The sequence below is a fragment of the Drosophila subpulchrella genome, chromosome X (assembly GCF_014743375.2).
Source record: "Drosophila subpulchrella strain 33 F10 #4 breed RU33 chromosome X, RU_Dsub_v1.1 Primary Assembly, whole genome shotgun sequence".
Lineage (NCBI taxonomy): Eukaryota > Metazoa > Arthropoda > Insecta > Diptera > Drosophilidae > Drosophila > Drosophila subpulchrella.
The window spans coordinates 12185098-12210720 of record NC_050613.1 but is presented as its reverse complement, the minus strand read 5'-3'; the positions used below and the strand labels follow the sequence as shown (position 1 = coordinate 12210720).

General features: G+C 36.5%; 1 protein-coding gene across 7 annotated transcripts in view; it reads left to right on the top strand.

The window, feature by feature from the left end:
• Positions 1-25623, top strand: part of LOC119555898 (neurobeachin) — a 193626-nt gene that overhangs the window by 6753 nt on the left and 161250 nt on the right. The gene's annotated exons all lie outside the window — the stretch shown is intronic.

The following is a 25623-nucleotide window of genomic DNA, read 5'->3' as shown; positions in this document are numbered from 1 at the left end:
ACGACACCGTCGCTCATCATTACCGCTCACTTTTTCCTACCCCCAGTCTCGTTAAAATGAAAATGAGAAAAACCCAGAGTCATCCAAACAGTCACCGCCAGGTGGCGCCTGCCACTGAGTCGGAAAAGTTATACGAGTTTCAGAGAAAAATTATAAGAAAATAAGAAAAACTCCATCCAATTGAGGGGGCCACTTTTTTGGCGTTCGCTCAGCTTAAAATGCGAAAATTATTTCTACGCCTTACACTAACAAAAATTTGGTATTATTTGTGGCAATTAACACGAAATTGTATGCTACATAATTGGGATTAAATGCGTTTCAAGGTTGTAGAAGTTGGTTTAGAAATGCTGCCTATAGTATTATTGTTATAAAATCGTCTAAAAAAATATTAGATTTTTAAAACGATTATCGTTAGATTAAAAATCTCCTTCAAAAACATTTAAAAATTCCTTTCAAAAAGTAACTAAAGTAAAAAATATAGATATATTCTTTTCAAGGTTGTGGAAGTTCATTTAGAAATGCTTCTTTTAATACTAATACTAAATCGTTTATATAGGTATCATATATTTAGAACCTTTTAACCTTATATAATCGTTAGATTAAAAATATCCTTTCAAAACACCATTCCAAAAGTTACTAAAATTTAAAAAAATATTGTTTTCGAAAAATAATTTTAGGTAACACTAGGAAAATCTTTTATAATTTATGGTAACATAACCTTCAATCAGGGATGTGCATTTCCCAAGTGCAAAACGGATGTGGATGTTGTCAGCAAAAAGAGGAAATCCAGGTGGTAAAAAGGGGTAGCGAAGGTATGGGGGGGTGTTAGTTAGGCAGTAGAGGCGTTCGTAATACGAAATTGAAAAGAAATTGAATTGAAGTTCGTCATCCGCTGAGCGGTGGCGTCGTCGTCGTCGTCGTCGTCGTTTTCATCGCACTCGAATAGCCCCAGATAAGATAAGCGCCAAACCGGCAGATAAATTGTAGATACAGACAGGTACACAGGTGCACACACCTACGAAGGTAGCAAAAAAAAAAGGCAGAATGTGTGCCAAGTGGGGGAATAATATACATTCATACTTACCCACCTATATATAGGCAGGTACATTATATGGCGCGATCTGATAAGCATGAAAAAATGCGTTGACGTGTTCCAATGCCAGCTGCAGACTGAAACAATTCTCGCCACCCAAAATATACAAAAACAAGAAAGGAAGTTAGCTTCGGCAAGCCGAAGCTTATATACCCTTGCAGCTATAATTATTAAATTTAAAAATACAAAAAATGATATTCCCAATAGTATAAGATAATATGTCAAAAAACACCGAAGCTATAATTTGTTTCATATTATTTTCCTACCAATTTTCCGATCGTTCCTATGGCAGCTATATGATATAGTCGTCCGATTTTGATAAAATTAAATTCGAAACTCAGAACTAATTAAAAAATGTTATTTCCAAGCGTAGGAGGTTATATGTTAAAAAACACCGAAGCTATAATTTGTTTCATATTATTTTCCTACCAATTTTGCGATCGTTCCTATGGCAGCTATATGACATAGTCGTCCGATTTTGATAAAATTTAATTCGAAATTCAGAACTAATTAAAAAATGTTATTTCCAAGCGTTGGAGGTTATATGTTGAAAAACACCGAAGATATAATTTTTTTCATATTATTTTTCCACAAATTTTCCGATCGTTCCTATGGCAGCTATATGATATAGTCGTCCGATTTCGATAAAATTTAATTCAAAATTCAAAATTATTTAAAAATTGTTATTTCCAAGCTTAGGAGTTTATATGCTAAGAAACACCAAAGATATAATTTTTTTTCATTTTTTTGTCCGATTATTCCTATGGGAGCTATAAGATATAGTTGTCCGATCCGGCTGGTTCCGACTTATATACTACCTGCAAAAGATACAAGACTTTTGGGAAAGTTTCAGCCGGATAGCTTTAAAACTGAGAGACTAGTTTGCGTAGAAACGGACGGACAGACGGACAGACGGACAGACGGACAGACGGACAGACGGACAGACGGACAGACGGACATGGCTAGATCGACACGTCTAGTCATGCTGATCAAGAATATATATACTTTATGGGGTCGGAAACGTCTCCTTCACTGCGTTGCAAACTTCTGACTGAAATCAATATACCCTCTGCAAGGGTATAAAAACAAGGGAGAACGCTATAGTCGAGTACCTCGACTATCAGATACCCGTTACTCAGCTTAAGCGACCAAAGGGAAATGGAGATATGCAAGCAGCAAAGCGAGATTTAAATGCGCCACCTACCGGCGGAAGACAGATTTAAGCGTTGTGTGCGTTAGGGTAGGCGTGACAAATTCATTGTTCAATAGAATAAGTTAGCCGCGCACTTTGCTCTCTCTGAGCGCCGGCAGTGCTTTTCTCTTTGCCACTAAGTTCGGCCGGCAACTATTTACATACACACACATACACGCGTAAAAACATTTCGCACTGTCTGGCTCTGACGTCATAGCTTTTTTTCTTGGGAGGTTTGTGGGCGTTAGAGTGGGCGTAGAAAAATTTTTTTTGGGTCAATCGATAGGTATGGACAAGACTAATACATTTCAGTTAAAATTTTTTATCTAACATCAAAACTGTAGGAGCCACAGTTTTGGGCGGTTTGTGGGCGTTAGAGTGGGCGTGGCACTCTACTGAAACAAACTTGCGCTGCGTAAGAAGCTCCGGAATCTGCTCGCCAAATCTCAATAGCCTAGCTCTCATAGTTTCCGAGATCTCAGCGTTCATCCGGACGGACAGACAGACGGACAGACGGACAGACGGACAGACGGACAGACGGACAGACGGACATGGCTAGATCGACTCGGCTAGTGATCCTGATCAAGAATATATATATTTTATGGGGTTGGAAACGCTTCCTTCTGCCTGTTACATACTTTCCGACGAATCTAGTATACCCTTTTACTCTACGAGTAACGGGTATAAAAAGTTCCACAAAGATAATAAAATAAACGAAGAAAAGTACCTACGCCTACGTTAAAGTCATGAAAAGACCCCTCTGTAGAAACATCCCAAACCCAAAAAAAAAATCAATAGAAAAAACGTGGTCGATTAATGATTATGGATATGGAGATGTTAATGGATGGCAAACGCTGATAGGGATGTGAATGGAATTATGGATATGGATAGGTTAGATTGGAGCAGGTGAGGTAGGACTGGGAGTAGGGGGGCTTCTTGTTTTTGGTAATGGATGCGTTTCATAGGTTGTATCTCACAGATATCATGTTAATGGATGGCTACAAATTCGGAAATTCCATTGTGTTTGTGTATTTAGCTAGATAAAATTGAGATATTGCTGAGGGAAATCATTTGTTTATCTCTTTTGCGAAATTAGAGTGTAATGTTTTTGAGCTAAGTTTAAAAAAAAGGTGACATGTTTACCACTAATTTCATGGGGAGTGCGTTGCAGGGTTGCCACCCCGTAAACATATAAACTTTTTAGGGAAAAGTATTTAAATTGTTAAACCTTTTGAGTAAAACAGATGGTCTTTAAGACTTTTAGGTAAACTTTAGGCAGAACTTATGAGAATTATCGAATTAATGACTTTTATAATTTTAACATATGATATACCCTAGATTTTGAAGACCTCAAACTTGATTCAGTAGCCTTGGGATATATTGGATCCACCACACTTATCCTTACCAACTTTTTTTTTTACCATACCACCTCAACGAAAACGAAACCAATCCGAAACTGAACTCAACTCATTTGGCTCACTTGAGGGTCACTCGCCATGTTGGCTTAATCGGTCATTGGGCTTGTTATACGGCTCAATTATGCCCGTTTTGCCATGTGGCGCATTTGCCTCTGGCCCTCAGTTTAGTACGACTCGGCCCCCCACTGTTTTTGGCCATCGGCCATGGGCGTTCCACCCCCTCGACAAATGTCCACCCAGCCGCCCAACCACCCAACCACCCACGCACCACCCACTCTCTTGAAACCAGAGTTTCGGAAAAGCCTTCTGTTGGTGTCACGTGCAGGAGAGGCAAAAAGCCTTTTAATCGATTTCTTGTTCTCGTTCTGAATTTCCCTTTTCTGCTAGTAAAATAATCGTTTAATGCAAATCGCTTTTTGTTAAGCCCCTAAAAATAAAAAGGTATTACCTAAGCATTAAAAATCCAACAGCGAAATGCATAAAAAAAAGAAGAGCGATTCGGTTTTGTCAATGTTTTTAAGTCTTCAAGGGAAATGGGAACCCCTTTTAATTACATTTCATTTGGGTTGAAAAACACTCTCTTGAAATTTAATTAGGATGTTGGAAATAGGAGTGGTCGTAAAGTTCTATTACAACGATGTCCCCTGAAAATACAAATTCAAATTTTATGCAAAGGAGTAATAAAATGGACATGAAAAAAATTTTAAGAAAGTAAGTTGGTAATTGTAATGATTTAAAGTAATATACCATATCATATCTTAGCTGTACTAGGCTGTTTCTTTTATGCCATGTGTAAATTTAACATCTGAATTTTTTTATAAATGTTATCTTGATAAATATTTGCACACATTCGTTTCACAATCAGCAATTATTGTCGGTGGGGCAGTACCTTTTCTTCCTCTTCACATTTAGTTAGTTAGGTTCACTGTTTTTCCATTCACCCCCCTCTATTTATCTTGTTCTTTATAGGTATACCCCCCACTTTCTTTTTTTTTTGTTTAGTTCCCTCTTCACCTTTACATATCATTTTCTGGCTGATAAAGTCGTTCGGCACGAAGGAGAAAAAGGTGGACAAAATAGAAAAAAGAAATGGGGGTTCTACTAAATAATGTACGAACATACTTTGCTACTTTTACTTAATTTAATTAACGGCCCGGGCAACGATAACAACAACAACAAGAGGAAGAAGAAGAATAGCAATGGCAATAGCAACATGACTTTGACGTCGTCGCCTGTCAGCTGTTCAAGTGTCAGAGAGGAAACAATGAAAATAGGCCTTATATTGTTGGCATCCTGATGAAGGACACCGTCGCCAGATGAGAGGGGGTGGTTTTAGGGGTGGCGGCGACCGAGTGGGTGGTTTTTGGCGGCCGCAAAGAGCACTGGGAAAAAACCGATAAAACTTTCCTTATATAACATATATTTAAAAATATTTCTTTATTTAAATACAAATACCTTAAGAACAATAAAATTGGTTTCTTTAAAAGTAACCAAAAATCTATATATGATATTATCTTTAATGATTTTTAACAAGAAAATGTTGAAAGCAGCTTGGTGTCTTAAAAAAGAGTTCTATACAATGCTTCTAGTTTTTTTAAATGATTGGGATGCAATCAATTTTAAAAGTTGTGCAACAAATATTTAATATTATATTATATTATATTAATAATAATCTAATATATTAGAATATACAAATTGTTTAAACATCATTTATAATAATTTTTTTAATATTATATATTAACAGATATAAATTAAGAAAATAAATAATTTTTTTTCTGTTTCCAAGTAAAAAGTGGAGAGCGAAGAAAGTGAAATGATGAACAAAGGGAGAGAGCGAAAAGGAAAACTTGCCTAGACAACGTGTGGAATGCAAGTGGGTGGTTACAGTTTTGGGTGGGTATTTCCCACCCCCTCTTTTAGCCTCTTTTGCCCTCTCTTATCAGCCAAACGAAATGAAACGTCACGAACTTCTTCTCCTTCTTGTGAAAACGAAACGTTAACGTTAATACAAAAACAAACACAGGGATGGGCGACTCGCCCGTTCTCGCTCACTCACTCTCTGCCACCCCTCTCTTTCTCTTTCTCTATCTATCTATGTGTCTCTTTCTCTCCTTCAACCCTAAATGGAAAATTAAACAACAACAAAAGGCGACGAGAAACGGCGCCACTGTGTCCTCTGTTGTGTTTTTGTTTTTGCTATTGCCTTTTCCTTTTGGCCAACTGCTTCTGTTTCACCCCCCCCGCCTTCGCCGCCCCATTTCTTTTCGCCCCTATTTTTTGGCCTGTTCTGGAATGAAATCGAATGGTTCCTCGGGCTGCTTTCGCGTACTTTCGCCAGCGGCAGCACCTATAACACAAACAACAGCGATAGGAACATCAACAGCAGCACCTGCACTATGGTCAAAAATTGGATAATAAAACATATAAAGAAAAATATTTTAAAAGAATGGATGGTGTACGAACCCTAGAAAAAAATGTACTTATATGATACACAATCCCTATTTGATCCTTCAACATTATGTACAATTTTGTAGCATTTTTGGAAACAATAAAAAAAGATTAAATATTATAATATTTATAAAGTTACATTAAATACAAACTCACTGGGCAGCGATAGGTCTTGAACTCTGTACTCTGAACTCTGAACTCTCTTTAGGTAACCATAGGCAGGAGGTTAGAGAGGTCAGAGGTTATTTTAATTTACACATAGGTTTGAATTTCATTTTAGCTTGATAAAATATGTTAGTCAATATAAAATTAATATAAACTTAAACTTATGAAAGAAAAATTTTTTTAAATTAATATAAATTTTTTTTTTATAAAAATAAATAAAAAACTTCTTAGCTTAAGAAAATGCAAGCAGAGTAACAAATTTATAAGAACAAATCCCCGCTTATTTCCCACTGCGCCTGACGCATTTAAGATTCACATCCAGTTGGAAACGTGGCCACCAAAGGAGTTCTCCATGTGAAGGGGTGGTGGTGGTGGTGATGGTGGTATGGGTGGGTGCACAGAACACCACAAGGGAGGGGCCTCTATGTGTGTGTGTGTGTGGGAGTTACAGGGGCGGTGGCAAAGGGGGTTGGGTGCCGCGCCAAAACGAAGACACGACAACCGCAAGAGATTTAACGACCAATAAAGAACAACGCAATGTTATTTAAGGACGAGTCTACGACTGAAGGGATTCTCGCATGCGCCCGCCGCATTACGCGTTACGTGGGCACGTAGAGCCGGGAATATCTAGCTACGGGTCTGGGTCTCCGGACTACGGACGTATTATGTGTAACCGGTAGCCATTTCAACGGCCCTTTGATTGCATGGCTCGACCATCCGGTTTCGATGCCCTTTCCGGGGGTATAAGGAATTTGGGTAGAGTTTTGGTCATCACGAACCCTCTTTATAAGTTCTTATTTCTATTTAAAGTGATTTTCTTTCAAATACATATTAATCTGATGAAAAAATGATGAATTAAACAAATACTCCGATAAATAATGATCGATAAAATATCGATATTATCTATTGCATTCTAAAGGATTTATAAAAAAAATAGTTTGTTACAAAATGTTTTCAACTGTGAAAAAAAAATTTAACCTATCGATTGTTTTGTGATCTTCGATAACCAATATCGATTATTTATTTTTTGTGTGTGATAGAAATTTTATGATTTTAAATATTTACTTTAAATATCTTTGATTTTCTCTACCTACTTTTCTTGAAGAGTATTCCAATTTTCCATACCATTTCTGTCTATTTCGTTTTGTCGTTGTCCTGGGAGGGGGTGGAAGGTTAGAGGGGGGGTGGGATGGGTGGTTGAATTGGAGGCGTGACACATTTATGGGCACATTTTGTAACGCAACGTGGCAAGCTGATGAAAACTTCTGCGGCAGCAACTGTGGAACTTCATTAACGTCATTATCAGTGTGTGGCTCACTTCGTAAGTGTGCAAGGGAAAAACTCGAAAAGAAGTGGCAGTGGCGAAGGTGGAGGTGGTGGGAAATCGTGGAAATCGAAGGGGGGGTTGGTCGACCCACATCCAAACACCCTCTGCACCCGTTGCATCCCCCGGTAAATAATGCCCAACGCTACTTGGCCACTTGGCAGTGGTCACATTTGTTGTTTGGCTTCGATTCTACGTTCGATTTTAGGGGATCCATATGTTTTTGACACTTTCAAATATATTATTTGTCTCAGTTATTTATGGTGGTTTTATAACTTTTAGAAATAATCTAGTGGTTTTCACATTTATTGTTAAAACAGAATTTGATATATGATATATTTTTATTAATTAATAAGTTTCGTAATCAGTGAAGATAAAGGTAACCTTTTCTTCATAAGCCACAGAGTTGAAATAGGGGTTTGGTTATAATACAGCAACAAACCTTTACAATGCCCCCATATCCGGCTGGCTAATCAAATTTTATCCACAGAACTTTGATGGCTGTGATAAGAAACTTTATATGCTGCCCGAAGATGTTTCCTCTTCAGATTTTAATAACATTTTCAAGAATGGCGAAAACACAAAGGGGGCGGGTTTATTGGGGCGTGGGTTGGCAAATTACGTTGACGACAAATGCTGAACCGATGGAAAAAAAAAGAAGGAGAAGTGAAAAAACAGCAACTGAAATGTCAAAGAAAAATCAATAAAATTCAATAGGAGGCAAACGGTTTTATGGTCGCTTCGGGTGGCTATATTAGTGATAAAGCCGACGGTAGTGGCGGCAAAAATCTGTTTTAATTTTTTGCTGCTGCTGCTGCTGCTGTTGTTTCGCATTTTCCGCCCACCTCTCACAAACTTCTTTTTTTTTGCCCATTCTTTCATTCTTTTCCCCGCCTTTATTTATTTATATATGGCATGTATTATATGGGGAGTCTGATCCTTGGATTCCCAGAGTTTTTTTTTTTGGAGGTGGTCCGCTGTCGCCTGCTTATTTATGTATGTTACTATGGTGGAATGGATGGGGGGGCAAGTGGGCGGAGCTGGTTAACGGATACCATGGGGTAGCAAATGTGAAATCGGATTAAAATCTGGTTAATACCGGATGTGTTGAAATTTATCTGGCTTGAACCTTGAATGATGGCAGTTAACTCGTTTTTGGTTATAGTTTATTATTCAAAGTATCTAAAATTTAAAAATTTTTAACCAGAGGTTATCTTATTCTATGCTGCAACTATCGGTTATTTCGCCGTCTTGATTAGGGAGTTCAGTTTTATACTTTTTGTCATTATGTTGCCTATTACAGAAAGGCATCTTTATTTTTTTTCTATTTAACAGAAGCTGAAGTGTACAAATTTTTAACCTGAGGTTATTTTAATCTGTACTGCAACTATCTGTTATTTGGCATTTTTAATTTCGGGGTAATTTTTTCTCATTTTTATCATTATATTGTATATTGTAGAAGTGTATCTTAATTTGTATTTGTTTGATATGCCCAATTTAATTCCCTTTCATTGGATAACTCAAATGGAACGTGTTTTTATTCATTTGTTCTGCATTTAACCTAATAAGTATGTGTTTTATTGCATCCGTATTGTATATTTCAATACCAAATTTTATGGGGGTCAAGAGCTCTATGCGGAGCAATCTTTCGGTTCGTGTTGTGCGATAATCCGCTTGTCAGCGATTCCGCTTTGCGGGTGGGCCGTCAATTTTCGCAAGGGTTCTCGAGAGGGGATCCTGCGTAACCTTAACTGTAACTGTAACTGTAACCAAAACCGAAACCGAAACCAAAAACTGAAAGCGAAACAGATACAAATGCAGAGTAACCGAGTCATCCCCTAGCTTGTATTCCTGTAATTTTTTTTTTTTTTAAAGAGAAACTTACACAGGACTGTTTGAGGAATCTTTAGGATTTACTGTGAAGAATGAAAGGAATCGATTGTGATTATGTAATTGACGGCATGGGATTGAAATCTATTGAAGCGTGTTTGTTTCTCTTGATTTAAGTATAAAGTGATAAAATCATGTGGATGTTGGCTGTATTATTTAATATTCAGGGTCCACAAGTATTTTCAAATAATTAAATCACTTGACTTTCCTCTATTACTTATTTCAAGTTTAAATATCACACATTAGATGTCAATTGGCCGGGGGAAATGGAAACCCTGCGGCACTTAATTGATTGTATAATACTTTCCGATGACTGCAGTGCAGAGGAGCAGTCCAAGGACATTTAGATATACATATGTATGTATATAAATGTGTATATGCTGAAGTTTAAGTATATATATGTGAAAGGCAGAGGGTCCTGCGTCTAATGGCGATTTTCTTTTCTCTTGGCCGTCTCTTGATGGCTTTTCAAATAAAATGCAAACATAAATGCGAACCGAGCCAGCGGTTGAGTGCAAATAAAAGCGAAAATCTTGCCAATTGAGTTGAACAGATTCTGTTCTTTTTTTTTTTTTGTTTTTTCCTTTAGCGGAAAGCTTTTGGGGAAAATGGTTCAGGGGGTTTTTCGGTAGTAGATGGGTGGAAAATTAGGGGCCCGGGGGGTACCCACAGGGGAGCCGTGACTCGGCGGTTTTTGCCCATTTGCGTTTAGCCAGAATTGCGATGTCAGGATTTAATGATGACACGAGCCGACAACTCGAAAAACAGACAAGAAAGAAACAAATATCATATTTATAAATCTTTTATGATAGCTTCTCTGATTCTTCACATATCCTTTTATAAATATGCAAAGGCTGTGTGCACTTGAATTTTATTTTCTTACGTTTTTATATAAATCTTTTTTTGTACATGCAAATACATACATATACATTTTTTAATTTTAAATATTTAGTATATATTTCTAACTTTAAAATATTTGTATACATACTATTTATAAACTTTTTTCTGTCATTTTTATGCATTTTTAATTTAATGTTCCTTTTTTTCTTTCCTTTTTTTTCATATCTTGTTATTTATTTATCAACATTTTTTTTCCACAATTTTCCTTTTTACACTGCAGTGCGGACATTTTCATTTTGTTGCCATCGCTCGGCAGCAAGGCAAATCGAATCAATCATCAAATCAGTGGTGTGAGGGTCTGTTTTCCCATCGCCGCACTCTGATTTTCCTCTGCTTTTCCTCTGCTTTTCCTACTGTACCCTCCTTCAAGTGCAGAATGTTGCATGCATAAATGAATGACATATATTTCACATCTTCATCGCTGCTCCCTCGAAGGAAAAGTGGCAGAGGAAAACGTTAACATTTTCTGCCCTCCCCAGTCCGTATCTTTTTTCGATTTGTGGGTGCAAAAGCGGTTGGAGGCCAATCAATATGTTTGCACAGGGGAGCAGCAAAAAAAAAGTGATTGCGTTGCAACAGTTGGAAAATACTGTGGCGAAAGTAAATTAAATGAAAATTTCGTTAAAGTGTTAAAAAATCATTTTGAAAAAAATCTGAGACCGTAATAAATAAATACAAAAATGTCATCAAAAAGTTTGGATAAATTAACAAGGAAACCTTAAAGACAAACATTTAAATCAAATGAAAACTTTAATTGCAGGAATAAAATTATAGAGGTATTAAAATTCAAGTTACAATGAAAAATGGATATATATTTGAACAAAAATATATACATATATATTTTCATTAATGCAACAAGCCAAACACGTTCGATATCTGGAAATTCCCTAGAAAATAAAGATTCCATGTCCATTCCAAACACCCCCTTTGCAACATCCATTGCCCCTTTGCCCCCTTTTAAAAGGGACTTTGCCTCATATGGTCGTGTAATGTGATTCATAATTTATATAACTTTAATGAACAACATTAATATGCGAATTATGACAAGCCAGGGGACCCGCTATCCACGTTCTTGTATCCTTGGCTGCCTTACCCTTTCCATTCTATTTTTGCCTCATGCCGCAAGGACATTGTCCGCCCACATAGTTGTGGGCTGCCAGCTGGACACAAAAACATCCAAGGGGGGGAAAAAAACCCAAAAATATATGTATAATCATATTATAGGGGACGAAAAAATAGACTGAAAATGAAATGAAATGAAATGACAAAAACTTGACAACACTTTTGGGATAACAATGTAAATTTTATTATGGCCCATAGAAAGGATTGTCCCTGGAGTTAGGGATAAAGCAAAGGGATCCCCAAAAAGGGATTACGGTGGCGCAAAAACATAACTAATTTGTTGGTAACCGAAATCAAATGTGAGTGCGTTCCGTATGTCACAAAAGTGTCTAAATTAATTCACTGGATCCCGAGCTTATATCGGGGATTACGATAGATAAATGGGGGAACAACACAAGTGGAGTGCGGTAGAAATATGCTTAATAATCGCAACAATTTGTCAGGGATGAGAGGATGAAACTAGTGAAACAAAATTAATTGCCAAGTTTAAAGAGAGAAAGAAAATGATACGTAGATATATTTATAAACCAAATGTCTATTATTAATTTTTATAAATAAATTATTCCCTGTGTTTATGTGTTGCTCACAACATTATAATTTTAATAATTATAGTTAGAAATAAAGAATAGAGGTATAATAATAGAAATAAAAATGTTCAATTCATTTAAACAAATTGGTATATGCACAATATCAATTATATTTTTTTAAATTTTATATGCACAATATCAGGCCAACATATCATAATTAAGCTTTCACTACTTTGATAGACCCGCAAATGTTTGCCAGCTTCCCTGCAGTGTCACAGTTGAAGTCAACGAGTTTGAGCTCTCTGTGCGTTCTAATAATATCAAAATACCCCACAGAAAGTCGTCATATGGCAACCCGCCGTGTGTTCGTGTTCTGGTGGTCAAAATGCAACTACACAGCAGAAAAATATTTATATAAAAATATTAAATATGATAAAAGAAATTCAAATATTAGAATTTCAATGATTAAAAAGACTTACACATATAAATTGTGTGTTTTATATGATTTTTATTATGTATTGAACATGAATTTTGTTCATTTTAATATTTTATTATGCTGTTTTTCTGCGTGTGGTTAAAAGCTAGCTGTCATACTCGGGTTTATGTACACTTCTTGACAATCAATATATCCGCTGCTGGATGTGCACATCCGTTTGTCAGAACACAACGACAACATTGGGTCGGCAGGAGTTGGAGCAGGAGCAAATTTCAGGAGCTAGCGGCGACATGGACAAAGGAAAGGTGTGCTGCCAGGTTCATTGTTTGTTGGCCATGTCCGACCATCCTGGCATTTGACCATCCTGCCACCCTGTCATCCTACCAGCCCACCAGCTGCCCAGCTGTCCATTTGTCCATCAGCCTTCGGCTCGCGGGGCTGGTCTCCTCCGTTGAGCCAACATTGTCGCCATGTTTTGTGGTTGCGAATGGTTGCGCCTGTCGACCAACTGAAAGGAATGGCAAACTAAATAACCAATTTCCATATCGAATAGCGATGGGTGCGCAGAAAGCCATATGAATAACGATACTAACGATTTTTTATTTAAATAATTAAAAATATTCCAGATTCTAAAGATATTCCAAAGTATGCCTAAAAGTATGCAGTGAAAAACAAGCCGACTTCTGAATTCCAATAATAGTGTTGCATACCTTTAAACACCTGAATTCCAAATTCCAAATATGTTGTGCATACTTTTAGACACCTTTTATGTTGGTTTATTTCTTATACATATCTTAATTAATGGGAGCGGTTTTAAACAAGATGGCTTAAAAAACCTAACAAACACCTGTGTAAAATTATATTCTATTTGTTTTACCATGATCTGTAATCCATTTCTAGTGTGTGATGTAAAGAGAGAACTCCGTAACGCCTTTCATGGCAGAAATTCGCATTTTAATTGCTTAGCTAGCTGCATTTTAGATGCCATCGCTTTTTGGGAAACTCTATATTCAGCAGGGTGGGTGTGTTATAGTTAACCCTTTCTGGTCAACTTATTTACGCCTGAATCAGATCCTTTGTTCTGTGTAGCCAGTTAGTTGCCCTAACGCCTGTCCATTGTTGTGGTTTTTACTTTAATGGCTAGCCACTCCCATGTTTTTTTTTCTATACATATAAAGTTCCATTTTTTTTTTATATTTACCCAGCTGTTGGCATGTGAAAAGTGAGAAAAAATGTTTCATTTAAATGGATAACGTCGTTGCAAATAGTTGTAGCCGCATAAAATTGCTGAACATTAAAGTGCCATCTCGTTGGTAATTGCATTATTATTATTAATTGTATTAATTTATTTTTGGGCAGCTTTCGTGCGTATGTGTGACTGCTGCTTAAAAGTTGCTACGAAAATATTTGTTTCGCCAAAAGTTCACCATCATCATCAGCAATGCGCGCTTTTCTCCACCCGCCAACAATGTTAATTACAAACTTTCGAGTTGGACACAGAACTAAAACAAATTACATGAGCGTCGTCGACTGCCAAAAGGGGGCAAAAGGGGGGGCGTTAAGCAGCCAAAAGGGGGTGGTGTAAAAATGTTAAAAACGGTGGGACGATGTTAAACTGACAGCAACAACAGCTGCTCGTCGGGTGTGAAAAGGGTGTAAGACAGAAATAACTAGAAAAAAATGGTGGTTATGAGTAGGGAAAGTAGAGTTTCCCTGAAGTTGAAGTATTAAATACCCATGTTAATATGTAAATGCATTATTATGCGTTAAATATAATATAAAAGTTCATAATGAAAGGTTGAACAACTTTAATGGTTTAAAATGGCAAAAAAGGTACAACATAGTTGATAATAGTTAAGATGTTGTTGCATTTTTGTTCATTTCTTTAACATAACATGGAAATTTTTACTAAGTTTTAGGTGTTTTAGATCTATAATAAACCCAATTATTCAACTTTTAGATAACATTAGCATTATTGTTGCAATATCTTATAACTAACTTATGACAATGCTATTTGCTATTAAAATGAAGTCTCATAAGTACGTTTTTATAAACTTGCTCTTGGCAAAAGTTTGGCCTGTTATTGCCTACTTTGCTTGTTATTTGAGCAATCGGTTTCCTATTAATTAATAATTACCTGCCAAAGTCTGTTGAGGATGTCCGCTAACTGTTGCAAACTTTGAGGCAAATTGTTGCATAGTTTGTGTAGCTGTTTTTTCCCCCATTTTATCCTTCGTCCTGACGAACATAGTTTTAAGTGGTGCATGTGTTGGACATTGTTGCCTGTTTGCCGTTGTGCTCGTTGTTGTCTAGAGTTTGCCAATTATGTGCCTAAGTAGTTGCTGCTCTGGTAATCATGTTCGACACGCCCACATTTTGGGGGCGGTGGCTCCATGCTTTTATGCCGTAACTCCTGATGTTGTTGCTATTGCTGTTTGTATTGTGCCAGGCATGATAATTGATCTAATTGATGAATAGACAGGTCGTGAGGTGTGTGTATGTTACGTTGTACAGATCGGAGGTCAGCGATTTGGTCCGAGAAAATGTAATACTATACACATAATTAGGTATAGATTTTAGAGAGTAAATGAACTATTTAATACGGCAACAAAGAGATTATAATTTATTAATTAACGGTGGAACATGAACTTGTTTCGGTGCAATCTGAGCTTATAAAGGAGTCCAAAAGTATGCAGTGAAAAATAATGATTTTCGGACATAAAATATAATACGTTTAGATACATTAATGAGTGATTTACGAAACCATAGTGATTTCAATATGGAACTCAAAGGAAATCTGATGCAATCTGAACTTATAAAGGTGTCTAAAAGTATGCAGTGAAAAATAATGATTTTCGCACATAAAATATAGTGTTGCATACTATTAGATACATTAATTAGTGATTTACGAAACCATAGTGATTTCAATATGGAACTCAAAGGAAATCTAAACCTATAAAGGTGTCTAAAAGTATGCAGTAAATCACATGAGCTCCGGAAAATCTAGTGTTGCCTACTTTTGGTAACATTTATAAGTGATTTACAAAACCTGAATGGATTTTAATATGAATCTCAAAACAAGACATTCAAGACAGATTTATGTCGCCAATAAATGCCACAATATATGATCTTTATGGATGTGATTTTCATACAAATGCTTCTATATTCATAATGGGTGGAAAATGACAAATCTGTGACTGAACTCTTGCAACTTTTACCCACAATGCAACTTTGGCCGTAAAAGGCGTGGGGGTGGGCCAACTTTTTATCAACGATGGAGGACCATTACTCCATCTTTCATCTTCAATCTTTCATCCTCATCCATATCTTTTTTTTCCTCTCGTTTCGCTGCTCAACTTTGTGGGCGCTTGCTTATTTGCTCTATATGTGCTTTGTTCCCTGCTTTTTCTGCTTTGGCGCACTTAAAAAGCCATTTACTCTATTTACATTAAGTAGAAACAGCGGCCAACTTGTGCGTGTGTCAATAAACAAACGGTGAAAGTACTCAAATATATATATATATACTATATGTACTAAAATATGTGTAAGGCTTTTCTTTTTCTACTCTTGCCTGAAGGAAAAATTCGTGACGAGGGGGAGGTAAAAAAAATATTGCGCTTTTAGACCATAATTACCTGAGAAGTTTTGCCTTCACCCGGAGACTCTTCCTCTTGACGGTCACTTCCGTTTTGCCTTTTGTCCCTCCGGGGATCTACCGTTTCCTCACTTTTTTTTTGTTTTCCGCTTTTCCTCCTCCCCCCCCCCCCCCCCCCCCCTTTCATTATTACGCATTATTATTACTCGGCCGCCGCATCTTTTTCTTTTGTTGTTTGGTTTTTCTTTTGTTTTCAGTAAATAAATCAGCGTTGCCAAAGTAACTTTTTCACACACAGTGAACAAAACAAAAAAAAAAAAAAAAAAAAAAAAAACTGGGGATTGAATCGAGGAGATTTTCTGGTAGCAAGATCTCCCGGGGACTTTGACTTTGTCCCGGCATTTCCGTTGTTGTGTCGTCTCTTCTCGCATTGATTGGTTAATTATAATGAGCTTAGCCACCAGGGATATAGCCAAAGATAAAGATGTCGAGATGGCCAAACAGCGAAGCGGACAAGAAAAGCTGTTAAGAAAGATATAACAATTAAAGCGATACCATATGGAAATCTTGTTGGGAGCACAAAATACCAAGAGGATATCCTTGGGGGAAAGAAAAAGAGCAAAGAACATTAGAGTAAGAACATTTATTTACATACAAAATTTAACATCATTTTTATTTTAAATACAAGTCATTAATGCAATTTCAAATCTACACAAATTGGCTTAAACTTAAGATTAAAGTTAATAAAAGATAAATACATTTTTCACGTTGTAAAGACTTATTTTCTAACAAAATAACCATCTTATGCAGTTATTATTCTAAAAATAAAAATATTGTATACCCATTAAACTCCAAACTTTAAAGAGTACCTATAGTTGCGATACGCACTGTAAGTTTGTTGCATGCTTGCGAATTTTATTTGATTTTCAGAAAATTGTCAAATGGAATGGCAAGCGAGCTGGAGGATATGGTGGGTGTGTGGGGATTGAAAGGAAAACTGGCAAATAAATCAAATAAAATTTGTGTGACATTTCCCATCTCGCTCTCTCTATCTCTGTCTATCTCTTTCGCTCTGCCCACAAGTCATGTAAGCAAGCAGAAAAACAATGTCCGTATTTATTTAACGTTATTCTCTGTTGTCAAATAAAATACAATGAAAGCTAATTCAATGCGTCACTTTACTTTCCCCTTGTGTTTTTCTCCTTTTTTTTTTGCGCGCGTGTGACTGTGTGTGTGCGATTTTCCTCTCTGCAAGGAAATTATCCCTAACAACCAAGAAAAACACAAAAGGCATCCCCCCATCCACAATGACCTGAAAGCACAGCAAAATGTATTACAAATTCAATTATCAAACATGTTTTAGGCGCTCTTGGTTTCCAGTTACAACCCAGCAACACAAAAAAAAGAAAATATTTTTCATTCGAATATGTGTGCCTTTGTGTATGCTGAGTCAAGCGAATTTTCCTCCAGGCGGAAACTTTCGGAAATGGCAGGAAAAATTCGAGCACATCACCAAATTACATCCGAGGGAAATTTTAAATATCGGGCTGCTGTTTATTTGGTTTTATGCATTTTTGCACACATTGTTTTGATTTACTTACGTTTAGAACAATAAAAGAAAATTCCTTATTGTTTTTCGGGACTTCAAAGTATGTTAATATTTATTTAGATTTATTTTACATAATCTTAAGAGATGGTTAAAAATCTTACAGAAATAAAAGCAAGTAATGTTAATATACAAAAATTAAACCATTAGTGCAATATATCTTATAAATTTACCCTTTAAATGTAAACCAAAATTGCTCTTCAGTTTAAGAAACCTTGAAAAATGTAAAAATACAATACAGGTTTAATGTATCACCAGAAATCTGGTTAAATATTCAGATCCCAATCCCAGACATTTTCAATACTATTACAGCTCACAGGATGCAATCAGCTTTGAATTTACTCCCCTTTTTTTCTCACCCACCATGAGAATTTTCCCTGCTTCCTGAATTTTATCCAACTTGCAAATTTTTTCTTCTTTTTCTTTTTTTTTTTCTCTTTTTGGCAGCGGATAAGCGACATTGAATGGGTCACACGAGTTGGCTGCGATATTTCTATCTCATAATGCCAACATCGCAGGCAAATGATAATGACTTTGCGGGGCTTTCGGGGGTTGAGAAATACTGGATGAGCTGGGAAAACTTTCCCTTTTTACCGCTGCTCCGTCTTTTTTTCCCCCAGCTTATGCAAATCAAAGTGTTGTGCAATTTTAATGAGCTGCTGCCTCCTGCTGCTCTCTCTACCTTTTCCCCAGGAAAACTTGAAAATGACAGAGGGAGCTAAAGGGAAAAGTAAGTTCTCACATATACACACACGCTCGCCTTGGAATATGCAACAAAATTATTGAGGAAAACCGAAAGAAATGTCGGAAAGGAAAGCTCAACGATTGCCTCAGCTTAGCTGTCTTTTCAAAATGTAACATACTGAAAAAAAATATCTCTATATATAGGTATACAAAATGAGGAGGAACGAAAAATAGAACAAGCCGAAACAATGAAATGAGGGGGGAAAACTTGAGTGAGGATATATTTTTGATGGCAAATCGAAGGCAAGACAAGTCAAGTGGGCCGAACCACCCCCCCTCCCTAATTTTGGCCACTTTTTGGGCCTTAAAGTGGGCGTGGCAAGTTAAAGTGTGTGTATGTGTGCGAGTGTAAGGATGGCAGGCAAGCGATTTGCATATAAATGATTACGGAAATAAAAAGGGAAGTTGAAAATAGACAGAACTTTCTGCGGCAAGAGGGGTGTGAAAACAAGGGATAAGACACTGACAAAAATAAAGTATTTAAATGTGTAAGTCAATTGGATATTAATTAAAAAATTTCACACTTATAGAACTTTTTTTTCTTACCGTATTACAATTTTTATAAGCTGCTTTCAGTTTTCTTAGTTTTCCAGAACAAGTATGTTATAATAATTTAAATTTAGGATTTTTGTTAGAAATATAACAAGATTTTGGGTTTTTATTTAAATATAGAATTGTTTGGTATTAATGTATTTTGAGTACAAAAATAAAAATGTATTTTTTTTTACAATTGTAAAATGTATATTTTTTGTCTGTGTTTTGAGGCCACCGTAACTTGTCGTTGGGAATGTTTTTTGGGGTTTCCATGGCCCAAACTTGCCAAGTAAGATGTCATTGCTGGGCACTGGAAATGGAGGAATAAATGGGGAAAACAGGGGAGGATATATTGGTGTAAAAGGGGGAGGAGTAGATGGTTTTCGAGGGGTACGAAAACCGGGAGCCTCCAAGTTGGAACGCATTTCGCTTACATTTCTGCCACATTTCTGCCAAAATATTTGTTGCAATGCAGCCAAAAATAAAAGCAGAAAGAGATGCAAATAAAAAAGAAAAAAACGAAAAAAAAATAGCGAAAGAAATTTTGTAGAAAGACCAGTGAAAAATAGAGGGAGAATTTCGGAGATGGAGAGCTCTTTGGCTTAGTTGGACGGCTGCCCGCTGCCCGCATAAGTATGCTCTGAAAATACTTTGGCATCTGCACGAAATGCAACGCAAACCAAACCAAATAAAATTTAAATTTTCCGCCCAAAATGGAAATAGCTGTGAGGCAAATTTAAGCCCTAAATAAGCCAAATAATTTTGCTTCCTTAATGAATAGTCCATAGTCCTTCATTTTGGGACATTAAATAGCATATGAGATACCATTTGAAGTTTAACAATGCCAACTTTAATTGCTGCCACATAAAAATAAAACTTTTTTGCAATGAAAAATATTAGTGAAAATATTTCAGATAACTTTTTGCTGGCTGTAATGAGGTAAAGTTTGAATGTTTTTTTTTTCACATTTTCTAATCCCGTATTTAAAAACAAAATCCATTTAATCTAAGGCAATTTTGTTGAGTTAGTTTCCCATGCAAAAGAAGGAGATTTAGCATGGGCCCAAATATAAATCATACGCCCCGTGTACGGCTTTGATTTACTTACCTTTTCCGGCCATCCATCCAACCTCCTCTCCATCTCCCCCTCCGTATCTTTATCATCCTCATCTTCCTACTCCCTTTCTCCGTCGTAATCCTCCTATGAGCTAAACAAAAGCGTAACAAAATAGGCAAAGGACCACAAAAGCAGCAGACGAAGAAGGCGGAGAAGAAAGCGGAGCGAAAGCAAAACAAAGACACGAAATGACATTGATGAACGATGCCCGAAATGATAGATTGATGGATTGATAGATGAAGCCACGTGTCTGTGTGTGTGTGTGTGTGTGTGTGATTGAATGGAATGACTGAGCCAATCTCTATTTGCCCCACCCCCCGCCACGCCCCCCATGACCCCCTGACTTCTTCAAACTTCTTGAATTGATAATGAGCAGCTACGTCTCGCCTTAATTAATTTCTGCACCACGCCCACTAATTAAACTTTTCTTGTGAAAAAGAAAGAGAGAGGCAGAGAGAGTGTAAGAGACAGAGAGAGCAATAGGTGGCCAACTTTGAAAACTTTAACTAATTTCAAATGTGCCCTATACACCCAGCAAAAATCGTTTTTGAAAATAATTTTAAAGATTTATTAACTTCTTGAAAATTTCTATTATTTTTTTCTAAATATTTGAAACATTTTCGAATTTGCCTTAAAATTTTTTCCAAAAATTTAGCGTTTTAAAAATTATTATATTTTTTTCAAAACAATTTCGTTATCTTCCTAGAATTGTTAATTTGTAATACAATTTAAAATATAATAAAACAATGGTTCCTAATTTTATTTAAAAAAAAACCGAAAGTTTTAATTTTTTTTTAAGGTGTAAATTTATTTTTCCAAAAATGTATAGTTGCTCCCGAATTTTTTTTTATTTTTTTTTCAAAAGATCTCTAAATTTAGATTTTAAAATTTTGTCAAATTTCAAAAAGAATCTATACAAACGAAAGCTTAAATTCTTTTTAAACGAATTTTTTTTTTCTCTTTCAAAAGAGCTTAGATTCTCTTCAAAAGAGCATAGATTTTAGAATTTGGTCAAATTTCAAAAAGAATATACGAACGAAAGTTTAAATTTTTTTTGAAGGTGTACATTTTTTTCCGAAAATGTAAAGTTGTTTCCGATTTATTTTTCAAAATATCTCTAAGTTTAGATTTTAAAATTTTGTCAAATTTCAAAAGGAATCTACACGAACCATAGAACAATTTCTATAGCATTTTTCTATTTGGTGTATATTATTATTTTTTTGGGTGTAGGTATGACTAGAAGGTGACGATTGACTAACTGACGTATTGCTGGAAACAACAGCATCCAACTGCCCTCCGACCGGGCAAAAGTTTTAATTACCAAGCAACAAGGAGGAGTAACAGCAGGAAGCCGAGGACGAGGACGAGGATGAGGATGAGGATGTGGAACGGCTCTGGCTGTGGCTGCCACAGCCAGCGTCTTTCAATTACATTGGACTAACCAGGCCCGAGGGCGTCCAACGAAACAGAAGGCCATCAAACCGTCGAAAAGTCCGGACTTTGGGCTCTGAAAGCCACAGAACCAGACGTAGCCCACTTGTTTTCAATGTGGCCGAAAAACTTATTGTGCCCCCCCCCCCCCCAGGACTCTGAGTCATTTTAACACCCATCAACCCATCCACCCAACCGCGCCCATCTCCACAAAGGTGCAATACAACCGACAACAAAAATAAAAGTAAAAATACAAACGAACCGAAAAAGGCGAGAAAAACAAAGTTTATTTGAGTCGAGTTGCGGTTGCAGTGGGCAAGGACTTTGAGGTTATCCTGGAACAGGAATTAAATGAACTTAGAGTAGAAGTAAAATGAATTTGAAGCTCCTGCGGGGAGTTGTTCAAAGAAAATGACCAAGTGTGAAAGACTTAATTTAGATAGGACTCGGTTTTATGTAATATAGTGGATATTTAAAATAATTAGAAAACAAATCCTAGACTATTAAGCTGAAATTAGGGAACTTAAGTAGGGCAAATTTAATTTATGATATAAGTGTACCATTTTCATATTCGAGGGTTCCAAAAAAAAATCACTAATGTTTGGAAATCCCTTATAAAGGTGTTTAAAACTATGCTGTATAATATTATCTTTGTCCGTCAGACTTTTAAAGTATCTAAAAGTATGCAGTAAAAATTAGACTTTTTTTTGAAATGGATCCATCAGAATTTTGGATTGAAGAATATTTTTATATTCGTAGGTTCCAAAGAAATCACGAATGTTTAAAAAATTACTTATTTAGGTGTCTTAAAGTATGCAGTAAAAAGAAAACTTTGTTTTTCGGATTGGATCCATCAGACTTTTGAATGCTTGGCTGCATACTTTTAGACACTTTTATAAGTAATTCCGGAATATACCTTTGCTACCCTTTTGCGTCAGATTTATAGCCCACTGCCGGATGCTTTGGAGGGGCGTCGGAAGGAGCGGTGGTCTGCCAAAGTCCAAAGTTATTTGCCAAGCCAAGGCAGCGCATGAATTCAAAATGAAGCGAAAACTGCCGACCCCCGAATTTTCCATTTCCCATCCCCCATTTTCCGAGCAGCAGCAGCAGCAGAAAACTCACTATTCCTGGGGCTGTGCAACATTTTTATTTGCGCTAAATTAGCCAGCTTCCAAAGAGAAAAAGAGAATGCTGTTCAAAATTCAATATCCACGGGCGGTCATGGGTTAAGAGGGGCCAAAGGTTCGCTGAATCATAAGCTTCACTGCCACTTCAAACCCCCATTCCTTAAAAAAAAAAAAAACACTCACATACCAATAGTTGAAGAGACTTCTGTCTCTCGGAAAAAAAATATACAAAAAGAAGGCAAATGTTTCGAAAAGTTTTCTCGGCCGAAAAGTCGAGACAGCAAATTGGAAATTTTATGCCATAGTTTCGACACCCCGCCCCCTGCTGTCCACCCACTTTATTCTATTTTTTTGAAGGATTTTTTTTTATATTTGTTTCCACTCATAAAACAGACTACGTGATGGGTGGAGTCCAGAGTTTTATTTTATGGGTGTGTCTGCGGGGGTGGAAACGAAATTTGGATGCATTTGGGGTGGTTGCATGGGCATTATCCACTTAGGCAATTGCACAAAATCCGGAAGTCAGAATAAACCACATTTTCAGTTCAAGTATGGCGAGTTTTTGGGGCTCTTAACCAGTTTGATAACTTTAAAAAATGTAAAAACTGGTGGAAGTCAAAAACAGATGTTTATTATATATACTAGATCTATTTCCTGGAAATCCTGCGATGCTAATTTAAATTATAAGAAAGGGCTTGCAATTAAAATCACTTTATTACCTCGCATTATCTAAAGATTTTCTAATTAAACCTTAAAGCCTTTTCTATCCATTTCCTTATTTCTTCCTGCTCCTGTTTTTCTACCTCTTGAAATGTAATCCAATTGAAATATTCTGCCATCAATTGTCTCCGCCTTTCTTTTTGTCCTCTTTTTTTCACAAGTCCCATAGAAGTTTCTTAATTTTTTTTTTTCACCATGTCTTTAGGGTCTTCAACTTGGGGTCCAAAAGTTTGGCTTGATTTGAGGCTTGCTGGATTATGGATTATTTATTCATTCATAAATTATTTAAAATGCCTTCAATCCTCGGAAAAAGAAAAAAAGGTTTCGGATTCGCTTAAAGTTTGCCAAAAGTTTGTGGGGATGAACAAAAAACAAAATAAATTACTTCCAGCTGTGGAGAGTTACATAACCTGTTGCTAAAATATTTAAAATGTCGCACAAAGGTGGAATCTCTTGCACATAGTACGTATACCTATGTGTGTGAAGGTCCTTAAATATTCTATGGCAGTTGCCAGGGTTTTTATATTTATGACTAACTGGGTAGGGGGGAGATGAGGACCAGAAGTCATTAGGCAGCAAACTCCTTGGTGTATATTTACTAGAACTTCATCTTGTTTTTGCCTATTCCGCTCTTTGTTGCGTTGTGTTATGTTGCACAAGGACTTTGATGTCCTTGTCCGGTCTAGTTTTTAAATAATTAATTGCTTTCTGAAGCTTCTTCCTGCCTGTACTTCCCATGTCATCCTTCTTCTGCAGGCCATACAATTTCATTACGAATTTAAATCAAGTTTGACCTTTGGCCTCTGCATCGTTTGCTTCATCGGCCAGGTGAAAAGGTGTAAACTTTGTTGTTTTGGCCTGAATTTTATTTTGGCCGGATTTTGTCCTTTTTTGCATACGACACTTGTTAGTCAAATGCTTTCATTCACGAGTAGTTGGTTTGGGTCTCTGCCCTTTGGGGGTCATCCTTAAAGTCTTTGGGTGAGCGATATCATTAAATTTTGGCTATAACGGTAGTAAAATCGTAATGAATATTAAATATGAGTTTTGTAATGTTTTTGCTACATAATTAAATTGTTTTGTAAGTAATATCGATTCAGACTAAATAGAACAAATAATATTAGGGGAACCCATTAATAGAAAAAAAATGTATAATGCTATTTCTACACACATTTCTACACTTGCTAAATCGCACAAGCAAAAGTTTATTACTGGCCATTGGCCACTGGCCACTTTTGCATTACATAATGTTTTAAAACAACCATCGATAACTTTGCGCTGGAAACAAACCACAAAGCACCAACTTTCCCAACCACAGACCAATATATATATATATGTATATACATAATCCCTTTTACGGATCCACATTTACGTGTACGTTTGGCTAATTGAGTGACTCTACACGAAGCTTGGATGCTAACTTTTGTTGCCCAACTTTTCTGTGCGTTTAGGTATGTGTGTTTATTGTTATGCAACGAGTAGTGAACCAAAAAAGTTGTAGCTCTGTAATTGAAAATATGTTTGCATGGAAGAAGGCGACTCAATTCATTCAGCGAGCAATCCATGCTGGTATCCTCAAACCAAACCAAACCAAACCAAAACCCATTTCCATTCTCAACTTTATACCATCTTGCCAACTCATTTAAAGCCCTGCAGCATGGCAATTGCTTGGGTAGCGTGGTTATATTGAACATTCCGAAATTCAAGGGGGGTCCGAGGGCGTGTAGAGTGGAAAAGAAGGCGTTCCATGGGCGTGGAGTGAAGAAGGGGGTGCGATTGCCAAAGGCGCTGGGCAATAACAGCCGCAGCAATGCCAGGAAAGGATGTTGTAAACTAACTGCAGATCGTTCTAAGCACTCGGAAAAAATATGTAGCGTTTGATATTATTAAAAAAAAAAAAAAACTATAATCTTCTTCATCCCAATAATATTATATTTGTATTACCTAACGGCTAAATTAATGTAATAATTGTCTAAAAAGTTTTCCATTTCTTAGGTTTGTTAAAAAATACCTGTATAAAGCTAAATAACCACTTGGGAATTATAATTCGATTATTACATTTGGTTTTTTCTAACGTTTCTGTTCCAAACTATTGTTAAAAAATTTTAAACTAAAAGCAATTTATACTTTCAAAAACCTTTAAATTTATTTATTGCATTTCCGAGTGTACCCTTTGCACTCAACCATGCATATGACAAAAGTTATGGCATGCAGCCTGGCCGACAGGAACTTGAA